Source organism: Dipteris shenzhenensis, chromosome 23, assembly GCF_047967505.1.
Source record: "Dipteris shenzhenensis isolate YYH24624 ecotype China chromosome 23, Dip_SZ_1.0, whole genome shotgun sequence".
NCBI classification, from domain to species: domain Eukaryota; kingdom Viridiplantae; phylum Streptophyta; class Polypodiopsida; order Gleicheniales; family Dipteridaceae; genus Dipteris; species Dipteris shenzhenensis.
Genome location: NC_141618.1, coordinates 43,979,362 through 43,990,720, shown reverse-complemented (window position 1 = coordinate 43,990,720; position 11,359 = coordinate 43,979,362). Strand labels below are relative to the sequence as shown.

Here is an 11,359-nt window from a genome sequence, read left to right as displayed (position 1 = left end):
CATAAGGCCGTCCACTCCACAACCAACTCCTCCAGCCGTTACATGATTGGCCCCTCCATCAGGTACACGAATCACACAATGGTGACATTAATTAGTACTCAGTGGCCATCCTCCATTCTATTTCCTCCTCCATGGGTAGTGAACCTGGCGTGATGTCGAGAGCTTGTGATGTGGCAACCTATGTGATGATCCTCTAGCGAAGGAGGCAAGGAACGCACGTGGCTATGGGGTTGTTCCCGCGGCAAGCCGTTCGGCCGAATATTTACATGTGCGAGAACCTATATCCACATGTGTCGTGCATGCTCCTCCTTGGGCATAGCACAGAGAGAAGCGGTCTGAGATGTGATCTAAAGAGAACTGCCACTCCCAAAGAGCCACCTAATCACTCTCCTATGAGCAGACTCCGAGTTCCCCCTATCGTCCCTGTCCGATGGTCATCTCCCAGCTTCATTTCCCATCTGCCCAAATCGCCCACAATACTTCAGAGCTTCCCTCTGATGATGAACTCGTCTTGTTGGACAAACAGAGCATTGCCTCCTTCCTGCAGAAACCCATTGGCCTGCCCGACGCAAAACGTCTTCATGCCCACATTTGGAGAACCTCTCTCCATCACGACGTTTTCCTTGGGAACCTCCTCCTCTGCATCTATCGTAAATATGGCGCTCTCCAGGAGGCCCGTTCAGTCTTTGACCACATGCCCCAACGTGATGTTGTCTCTTGGAATACCATGATTGGTGCATACAACAAACATGAGGACCACCGGGAAGCCCTTCGACTTTTCCAAGAGATGCAGCAGCACGGCCTGCAGCCTAGTTGCATCACCTTTATATGCGTTCTCAGCGCTTGTGCAATGCCATCGGCTGTAGAACAGGGTAGGATGATTCATGCTTGGGTCATTGAACGTGGATTTGAGTCAGATGTTGCTACAGGAAACGCTTTGGTAAATATGTATGGCAAGTGCAAGTGCGTTGAAGACGCTCATGCAGTCTTTGAGAGGATGCAACAACACGATGAGGTTTCTTGGAATGCCCTGATCGTTGCTTATTTGCAGGATGGGCATGGTAAGAAGGCCTTCCATCTTTTTACACAAATGCAGCAGCAACACAAAAAGCCGGATAAGGTTACCTTCATCAGCATACTTGTTGCATGCGCAAGCCCTGCCACCCTTTCAGAGGGTAGATTCATCCATGACTGCATTGCTAAGAGCGAATATAGGTCAGATATTGTCTTACAGAATACGCTTCTCAATATGTACGCCAAATGTGGCGTCTTAGGGGATGCATATGAACTGTTCCACAAAATGCAGGAACGCAACGTGGTGTCATGGACTACCATGATTGCTGCATGCGCCCAGCATGGCCATGGCAATGAGGCCATACAACTTTTTCATGAAATGCAGCATCAAGGTATCCAGCCCAACACGGTAACCTTTGTGAGTGTACTCGGTGCGTGTGTTGATCCTTCAGCCATGTCGGAAGGTAAGATGATCCATGAACGGGTTGTCTACGCTGGATTTGAGTCAGATGTTTTTGTAGGGAGTGCCCTTGTGCACATGTATAGCAAATGTGGAGTATTAGAGGAAGCGTGGTCGGTCTTTGACAACATGGAGCAACGCAATATTGTGTCATGGAATTCCATGATTGTTGCGTACACTCAACATGGGTATCATGCCGAGGCTCTTGTGCTCTTTCAAAGACTGCAGCAGGAAGGGGTGGAACCAAACCACATTACATACACCAGCATTCTCAGTGCTTGTACCACACCAGCAGCTTTTGAGAATGGTAAGGCCATTCATGCTTGCATCAGTGCAACTGGTCGTGGCTCAGAGGGTACCATAGCAAGTGCGCTTGTCCATATGTATGGAAAGTGTGGAGAGTTGGAAGATGCTAAATCAGTGTTTGAAAATATGCACCAACCTGATGAAATTGCATGGAGTGCAATTATTGGTGCATATGCTCAGCATGGGCACGGCAAGGAGGCCTTTCAACTTTTTCAAGGAATGCAGCAGCAAGGTGTGACGCCAGATAAGATCACCTTCATATGCATACTTGGTGCATGCTCTATTCCAGCAGCACTAGAAGAAGGCTGGGTTATCCATGCCACCATTGTCGATATCGGCTATGAGGCAGAAGTTGCAATAGGAAACACGCTTATCAATATGTACAACAAGTGTGGAGCTTTGGAGAGTGCCCGCTCTGTGTTTGCCAAATTGGACCAACGCAATGTGGTCTCATGGAATGCCATGCTTTCTGCGTACTCCCAGCATGGTCATGGGAAGCGAGTACTTCAGCTCTTTGGAAAAATGCAGCAGAACTGTGTGCAGCCAAATGAGGTCACATTTGTGATCCTCCTCTCTGCATGCAGCCATGCAGGCCTGGTAGAGAAAGGCCATGAGTTTTTTGTTGCTATGACGGAGAAGCATGGAATTGCACCCTTGCTGGAGCATTATAGTTGTATGGTTGACCTACTTGGGCGGGCTGGGCACCTTGATGATGCTGAGAAGATAATAAGAAAAATGCCACTTCAACCAGATGTGCATATATGGACAACCTTGCTTAATGCTTGTAGATTACATGGGGATATAACACGTGGGGAGTTTGCATCGGAATGTTTATTTTCATTAGACCCAGCAAATGCACCAGCATATGTAACACTGTCAAACCTTTATGCCTCTGAAGGGAGGTGGGATGATGTAGAGAGAGTGAGACAAGCCATGATAGAGAGGGGTGTAAAGAAATTGCCAGGGTGCAGCTGGATTGAGGTGGAGAACAAGGTGCATGAGTTTTTTGTGGCCAATAGATCACACCCTGAATCAGAAGCAATATATGCTGAATTGGAGAAATTGAGCAGGCAGATGAGCGATTTAGGATTGCTTTCAAACACGAGGCTAGCACCGTATAATGTTGAGGAGGAGCTTAAGGAGCACATGCTTTGTGGCCACACTGAAAAGCTGGCCATCGCTTTTGGTCTTATCAGCACTCCTCCAAGGACAACCCTACGCATTACCAAGAATCTCCGGGCTTGCTTCAATTGCCATACTGTTATGAAATTCATTTCCAAACTTGAAATGCGAGAAATTATAGTCAGAGATAAAAACACATTTCATCATTTTAAGGATGGGGTTTGTTGTTGTCGTGATTATTGGTGAACACAATAAGTGATGAAAAGCCTGCCATGAATTGCTTACTTTCCATGCCACATGTAAAATAGGAGGTGTAGTATGTTTCTCAAAGGAATGTGGTATTCACAGAGCTACTGAAACCCTAAAATGGTTTTGCACCATGAATAGCTCAAATGCAGTGGAGGCTCCTTTGCTTTTTCAAGGAATGCAGCAAGAAGTGATGGAGGCAGAGGGATCTACCTACTCGAGGTTGCTCAGTGTGTGTAGTACACCAGTAGCTCTTGAGAAATGTTAGACACTTAATGCTTGGATCAGTGCGAATGGCTCTGGCTCAGATATCAAAGCAAGTGTGCTTGCCCCTATGTGATGTGGGAACGCAGGAGGATGCTTGATCTGTGTTTGATGATATACACACACATGGTATGGTTGTATGGAATTCAGCCACTTGCCCATATGCCCGACAAGGACTGTCAATAAGATTCAGCTGTGTTTTACTAAGCATGCCTTCTGATGTCTGACATGGTAATTCTAGCTGACGGGTGGCGTACAGCCATAATTATTACATGCTTTCAAGGTAACTGGGGCAGTAGTGAGTCCCTTTGAGGAAAATTGCATGGTCACTGCTCCATAGGTTGTATACGCCAGTTGTTGGGCCAAGGAAAATCAGAGTGCATGGGTTCTAGAGGTGGCCCAGCATATGTGGAACCATTTGGAGCAACCTAAGTGCTGCCACGAATGGAGGCAATGAGAAGGCAGCTGCATAGGTGGCGTGCATCCCCTAACATAGGGATATTGTGAGCATGCTACCAAATAGAGCTGCTAACAGGTAGCCCAGCAGGGCAGCAAGACCTGTAATAGCAAACAACTGCTGCCAAGCAGGCAACCAGGCAGCAATGAGGTGCCAGATACAGCAATATAGAAGGGGCAACAGCAGTGATGCATGTGTTGAGCAGGACGAGCATATATGATTGAAGAGGGGCTAGTAGCAAGAGGGTTTGGCCAGTTGCAGGGTGGTTCAGTCACGAACAATGCGCCTATCAGCCCTAAATCTGGTTAGCCGAGGAGCAGACCAGGTGGCGTTCGAGCACAGGGTTCCAGCCCCATGTAGACAGGTGGGTGGGCCCTCAGTCAGCATTAGCTTGAGCAGCAAGGAACAGCCTTCATCCCTCTGTTCAGCAGTCTTTTACAAGCCTTGCAACCTGTAGCTCTTTAAACTCCCTTACGATTTAAGACTTTTTTTGGAGGCTTCTTTTGAATAATAATTTTTACTTATTTAGTGTTACTTCTAGAAATGGTGGGATGGCTATTCAAACCTCCACTTCCAATATCATTGATTGATATATGCTACACACACAAGAATAAAAAATCACCAAAGTTAACAACGTATGTTTAAAGAAATTTATGAATTACTAATTAAATAAGTCAATTGTAGGTGAAATGAAGATTGTGACAAATTTTCAAAAATGGAGTTGAGAAGCATGTGGCCCTCATTGTTCTTCTTTCCAATGACGGGTTAGAGGAGGAAGGAGAATTGAGAAATGAAAAATATAAGCAACCATTCACATGAATGCAAGTAGAATTCCAAAGAGTGAATCTAAGCAAACACAACAAAATTGGATAAATGGAGGAGCTCTAATGATTTTTGAAGTCTCTTTGTTATTGAAATGGCGCCCAAAACCTCCTTTATCATAGCCTTAGTGGAGGGAGATGTGACGTGGGTATGGATGTGGTGGTTGAGCAAAAGAGAGAGCATGTAGATAGGGAGTAAAAATGAGAGGTAGATTGCTAAAGGTTTCAAGAAAACCAACTGTCGACGAATGGCATTGGTATAAACTTTGCAATAAATACTGAATATTATTTTTTACACTTATTTCAAATTTGATACACCATATTTTTAAGCCCCAAATTTGAAAGCAAATAATATCATACATGGTAGGGACATGTAAAATGATGGTTCCAACCATTCTACCAATTTTGGTTCCATTTGGATTCATATGTTCCATCTTTCACCCATTTCCCTAGGTTTTAAACTCTAATCCTAACCAGGCTCTCATCTAATTCCTCCATAGTTTATTCATCTATACTTTCCATTTGTTGATGGAAGAGAAGAAAATATTGGTATTAAAGCGGTATATTTCATTAGTAGCAAGGTCCACCCTTTCCTGAACGTAACTTATGCGAATGGCAAAAGATTTCAAATAAAGACCTATTGGAGCTGCTCATGTCTCCTAGATCTATAAGACAACATGTACGATTCAAAATCGAGCATGGTTTGAAACAATAGGAAGATAAAATTCCAAAGAAAATCATATTCAATGAAAACAATCATTTGATATTGTATGACAACATGAGGGACTAAACTTATAAATCGTTGTATTAATGAAACCCAACCTAATATTACAAAACCACCACATTAGAGATCATCAAGACATTACAATTTACAGCAAAACAAAACAAAACGTTGCAACTTTACAAATCGATTGTCATCATAGGGTACAAAATAAAGAACAATGAGTCAAAAGTGAATCATATTTAAAGAGCACTTGCATATGCAATATCAATTGCACATGATAGGAGCAAAACAAAGAATGGTGAATGATGGCACTTCACGTCCTTGAGTCTAGACTATATGCAAGTTCCAATTAGGGGTTGTTCATTGTATGAGCAGCTCCATGCAAGCATACAAAAGAACCAGAGAGGCAAGACTTCTAAACTATGAATGTAGACTTTGTGTGAGCAAAGCCATCAAACAGGGAAATCTGAGCATTTGGAATGATGATAGGCAAAAGAAGCAAAAGGCAAGGCTTCTACACTACAAACATAGAGTAGGGCCATGTGATCAGGTACCGATTGGAAAAACAGTAAGAGGTGACAATTTCGCAAAGTCACAATGCGTTCTATCATCTATGACATAAATGACCTAAATTTAGTTGACACAGATGCATACGTTAACAAACTATTCCCGACCTTAATCCATCAACCTTAGACCACCTACCTTACAACCATAGACCTTAGACCCCTCACATTCAATTAATTAATGTTTGCTTGAATTTGTTTTTTCAATTGGGAGGACCTAATCAGCAATATGTTTATGAAAGTCCAATAGCAATAAAAAGTGACCATCTTAATGTGTACTTGGGATCAAATTAAATATTTTGGAATATGGATGAAGCATGGACCCTATGAATATAATGAGAACCATAATGCTCAATTAGTGAACAAGATAGGTCTAGGGTAAACATTGGTTGATGTTACCTTGAAGGAACTTTTTTAGGAGTGGGGCAAGAAGCTTTGGGTTCTGGATAGCTTGTCACTAGGGGAAGATCTTGAATCTATCCCTAGATCAATGATCGATAGGTCAGAGATTCTCTCTGAAGCCTCGAGGGGTCTCCCAAATTCTAGAATGAGGTTGACATCAACGAGATGATGCTTGTAGGGACTATGGTTCCCTAAATTGTGGTCATGTCCCTGTCCCTATGTTTGATCTTTTGTAGAGGAACCTTTCTCAAGACTTGTCCCATGAAGAGGGACAAAAATCTTGCTAAACACTAGAAATCTTATGCATAGACACTTGAAGGTTACATAGACACTTGAGGCACCTATTAGGAAGCCTGAGAATAATAGTGGACATTGATCTGGACTCTGTTAGAGATGATATACTACCTCTTTCCTCTTCATTGAACCCCTCAAACAATGGGGTGCAACAAAGAAAAGCGTTGAGTGAAATGAATGTAATACGAGGCAACCCATTTGCCAATGCGGGAGTCATCTTGAACGATCCACAATGGTGACCCAAATCGTAAAAAAGGTGTTGCAATGAATACACGATACATGCAGGAATCATGTCACACATTTCAACAAAAATCCAGACCAAGTATTGAGAGACTTTACATGGTAAGACTGTAAAAGTCTTGAGAGAATCTACATGGTAGTGGAATAGTGTAGCAGTTGTGAGTGAGAGTGCTCTCAACGAAAGCAAGAATGGAAGAGGGAGAGAGAGAAACAGAAAGCCACACAAGTTTTGGTGGGTGCAAAACACCCTAATCTTCTTTTTCATTCATTTATATATGTGTTTGAGTATTGTACATAACCGGGGTAAAGGCACAATGACCTTTAACCCCCACAACCTCCCACTTAAAGGACGATGTGCACAGTCTGAATTTGTGTACCCAAGTACATGCATATCTCCTCTACCAAAGCAGATGCACATCTCCTTGGTACTCGTCATGTACCTCAAGATGCACTTAACTGCCCCCCAATGCCTCTATCTTGGATTAGCCATATACCGGCTAACAACTCCCACTGCAAATGCAATGTCTGGTCTAGTAGCTATCATAGCATACATAAGACTCCCAACTGCTGATGCATAAGGAACCTTGGCCATCATGGCCCTCTCCTCATCTGATTTGGGACTATCTGTATGACTCAGTTTCACATATGGAGGAAATGGAGTACTCACTGCCTTCCCCCCCTCCACATTGAAATGCTACAATACTTTTGTAACATACTCCTTTTGTGAAAGCCAAAGGAGTTTCCTACTCCGATCACACGTAATGCGCATACCAAGAATATGACTTGCAAGTCCCAAATCCTTCATATCAGAGGCCTCATGCAACTTGGCCTTTAATGCATCTAGCTCATAAGTATTCTTGCTAGCCAATAGCATATCATGCACATATAGTGCCAGGAGTATCAGGCTATTATCCTTAGCCCTTTTAGTGTAGAGGCAGTGATCAATTTCACTCCTTTTAAAACCCTGGGACTGAATGAAAGCATCAAACTTCTGATACCATTCTCTAGGCGCTTGCTTAAGACCATAGAGGCTCTTCTTCAACTTGTAAACTAAATGCTCTTTGCCCTTTTCTTCAAAGCCTTCCGGTTGCACCATGTAAATTTCCTCATGCAGATCCCCATGCAAGAAAGCTGTCTTGACATCCATCTGCATAAGCTCCATATCTTCTGCTACCACTAGTCCAAGCATGCATCTAAGTGTGGTCATCTTCACAACAGGAGAGAATATCTCATGAAAGTCCACACCCTTCTCTTGCTTGAACCCTTTAGCGACCAAACGGGCCTTGTACCTAGGCACATCATCACCTGTGACCTTCATTTTGTAGACCCATTTACATGGCAACGCTTTCTTTCCATGTGGCAAAGAAACCAAGTTCCAAGTCTTATTCTTCATAAGTGAACTCATCTTTGATTGCATAGCATACTCCCACTTGCATTGATCCTCGCGCATCATAGCCTCTTTGTAGCAAGAAGGCTCCCCGCAATCAGTAAGCATCACATAGTCTACCCCTGGAACAAACCTATCAGGCAGTCTAGACACTCTAGATGATCTTCTCAAGGGCATTTCAGCTTGCTGTCCCACCTGCATATCAGCCACATTTGGCTCATCGTTTCCACCAATAGATGATCCATCATCTACTCGTGATTGTATACCTATGGGAGTACTTGGTGGTACCATTTCTTGCACATTTGGTGCATGGACAGCTTGCTGTGTCTATCAACATATGCAGGTGGATTCACGTCTTGGAAAGTGATTCTCCTCATTTCTACATCCCTCATGGGTGCCTTATGCATCTTCTTCTCATTGAAGGCTACATCATGGCTGCGTATGATCTTCTTTGCTTCTGGATCCCAAAGACGATAGCCCATCTCTCCACTTTCACCATAACCCAGAAAGATGCATTTCCTAGACTTAGGATCTAGCTTCTTTCAAAGCTCTTTTGGCACATGTGCATATGCCTCACACCCAAATATACGTAGATAAGATTAAGAGGGCTTCTTGCCACTCCATGCCTCTTCAGGAATACCACCATCCAAACTCTTACTAGGTGATCTATTGATCACATGCACTGCAGTCTTCATTGCCTCAGCCCAAAAACCACAAAAAAGACTTGCATTGGAAAGCATGCATTGCAACCTTTCTTGAATGGTACGGTTCATCTTTTCTGCAACTGGATTTTGCTCTAGAGTACGAGGGGATGTGAGCTCCCTCTTAATCCCACGTGTATTACAGAAATGCTGAAAGTCATGAGAGAGATACTCTCCACCTATAGGCATTTAAGTGTTCTACCTGACTGATTCTCAACCAAGGCTAGCCATTTCTGAAATACTTGGAACACATCACTCTTTCGAGCTATAGCATAAGCCCACACTTTCCTAGTTGCATCATCAATGAATGTCACATAGTATTCAGCCCCGCCTAATGACCGTGTAGGCATGGGACCACATATGTCTAAATGCACCAAATCAAGCTTTTCAAAATCTTTCTTTCCCCTTCTTTTATGGGCTGATTTAGTCTGCTTCCCATAGAGACAGTGCTCACAAAATTCAAAATCAGAGAAACTCAAATGCGGTACATAACCCAAATGGCATAAGAGTTTCATTCCATTCTGGCTCATGTGCCCCAAACATGCAATACCACAAAGAAGTAGTTGGCTGCTCGGTTATTGCAACAACATGATCAAACACACCTGATACATGTAAGGGATACAAAGTCCCACACTTGGCACCCCTGGCCAAAAGCATAGAGCCCTTTTGAATTTTCCAACTCCCAAAACCAAAGTTGGTCTGAAAACTAGCATCATCTAGCTGACCCGTTGAAATGAGACTCTTGGTCAGCTTAGGCACATGTCTCACATTTTTCAAAAAAAATGGAGACATTTGCAAAAGAAAACTTTATGTCACCTACTCCCACTATGTCACATGCATAGTCATTTCCAAGATGCATACAACCTGTCTTTCCACTGTCATAAGTGGAGAACCATTCCCTATGGGGAGTAACATGGAATGAAGCACCAGAATCCAAAATCCAATCCTGGGAATATGCATCATCTGAAGTGGTAAGCACCTCTGCAGATAAACTAGACATGAAGAGAATGTCATTGCCACTATCATGTGTGACTGCATTGATCTTTTCGATCTTCACTTTTCCTTTGTCCTCCCTTGGACTTTCTTCCTTCTGATATGCACCCCAATTTGCATTCTTTTTCTTATCCTTTTGCTCTCTTTTTAGCTTGTAGTAATCCTTTTTCATATGGCCCTTCTTGCCATAGTGGTAACACTCAATGTTCCATGCCTTGGATTTGCTATGAGACTTCCCTCTTTCTTGGGACTTCCCCCTGAACTGTGATCTGCCCCTTTGCACATTTAAGGCTGCATCTTGCTTGTTGCTATCCATAGACTTTCATCTAATCTCCTCAGCCAACAAGCTACCCACAACATCATCAAACTTCAGTACTCCACCAGGTGTAGAGTTACTGACAGCTGTACGGAAGGTATCCCATGAGGATGGCAATGAACATAAGAGAAATATTGCCTTAGTCTCTGCATCAAAATTCATCTTCTGAGCCTGAGGCTGGCTGAAAATAATATTGAATTCATTCAAGTGAGAAGCAATGAAGACTCCTTCCTTCATCTGCAGCTCAAACAACCTCTTCATGAGGTAAACTTTATTAGAGGCAGTTTCCTTCTCACAAGTGGCACACAATTTCTTCCACAAATCTTCTGCAGTCTGCTCATTTACTACTGTGAAATAAACTGACTTTGCAAGATGAAGTCTAATAGTATACTTTGCTAATGTATCCAACTCATTCCAATCATCCTTAGACATATCTCCAGGCTTAGCTTCAATACCTGCCAAGGGTTTAATCTGCTTTTTTTGAATAAGCACATCCCTTATCTATTCTTTCCACAAAGAAAAGTTTGTCCCATCAAACTTTTTAATGCTGAAAAACTCATTTTCAGACATGGAAGAGGATGCCATGATGCAAATGAAGAAAAATCCCAAATGCTAGTGCTTGCAAGAGAGAATCACACCAAATACCAGGTGCACCCAAATGTGTATGCCACAATAGAGTGAAATATCACCAAAACTCAAAGCTCAAAGTATATCTGGCCCAAAAGAAAATGCCAATTGCAATGGCAATCCAAAATGCCAATAAGTGCCAAATGGCTCAAGCATAAACACCGTCCATGGGTATATGCATCAACAATATCTCATCCAAGAGAGCATAACACTATCAGTGCATCACCTGCAATGTATCAAAGCTGTCCCTTAGCATAAAATAGCATCCATGTGCAAAGCGTCCATACAAATAGCATCGCACAAGGCAATCTGGGCCTATCAGCGCATCCAAGAAGGATCACAATGCATCCAAATGGCCTATACATCATCCACTGCAACCCAATGCACACCATGAATGAGCGCACATGGCTCAAACTGCAACC

The 11,359-nt window shown here is 43.0% G+C and overlaps 1 pseudogene; it reads left to right on the top strand.

Annotated features, from left to right (window-relative positions):
* Positions 1 to 384: 384 nt before the first annotated feature.
* LOC147887428 (pentatricopeptide repeat-containing protein At2g03880, mitochondrial pseudogene) lies at positions 385 to 4,334 on the top strand (annotated as a pseudogene).
* Positions 4,335 to 11,359: the final 7,025 nt, after the last annotated feature.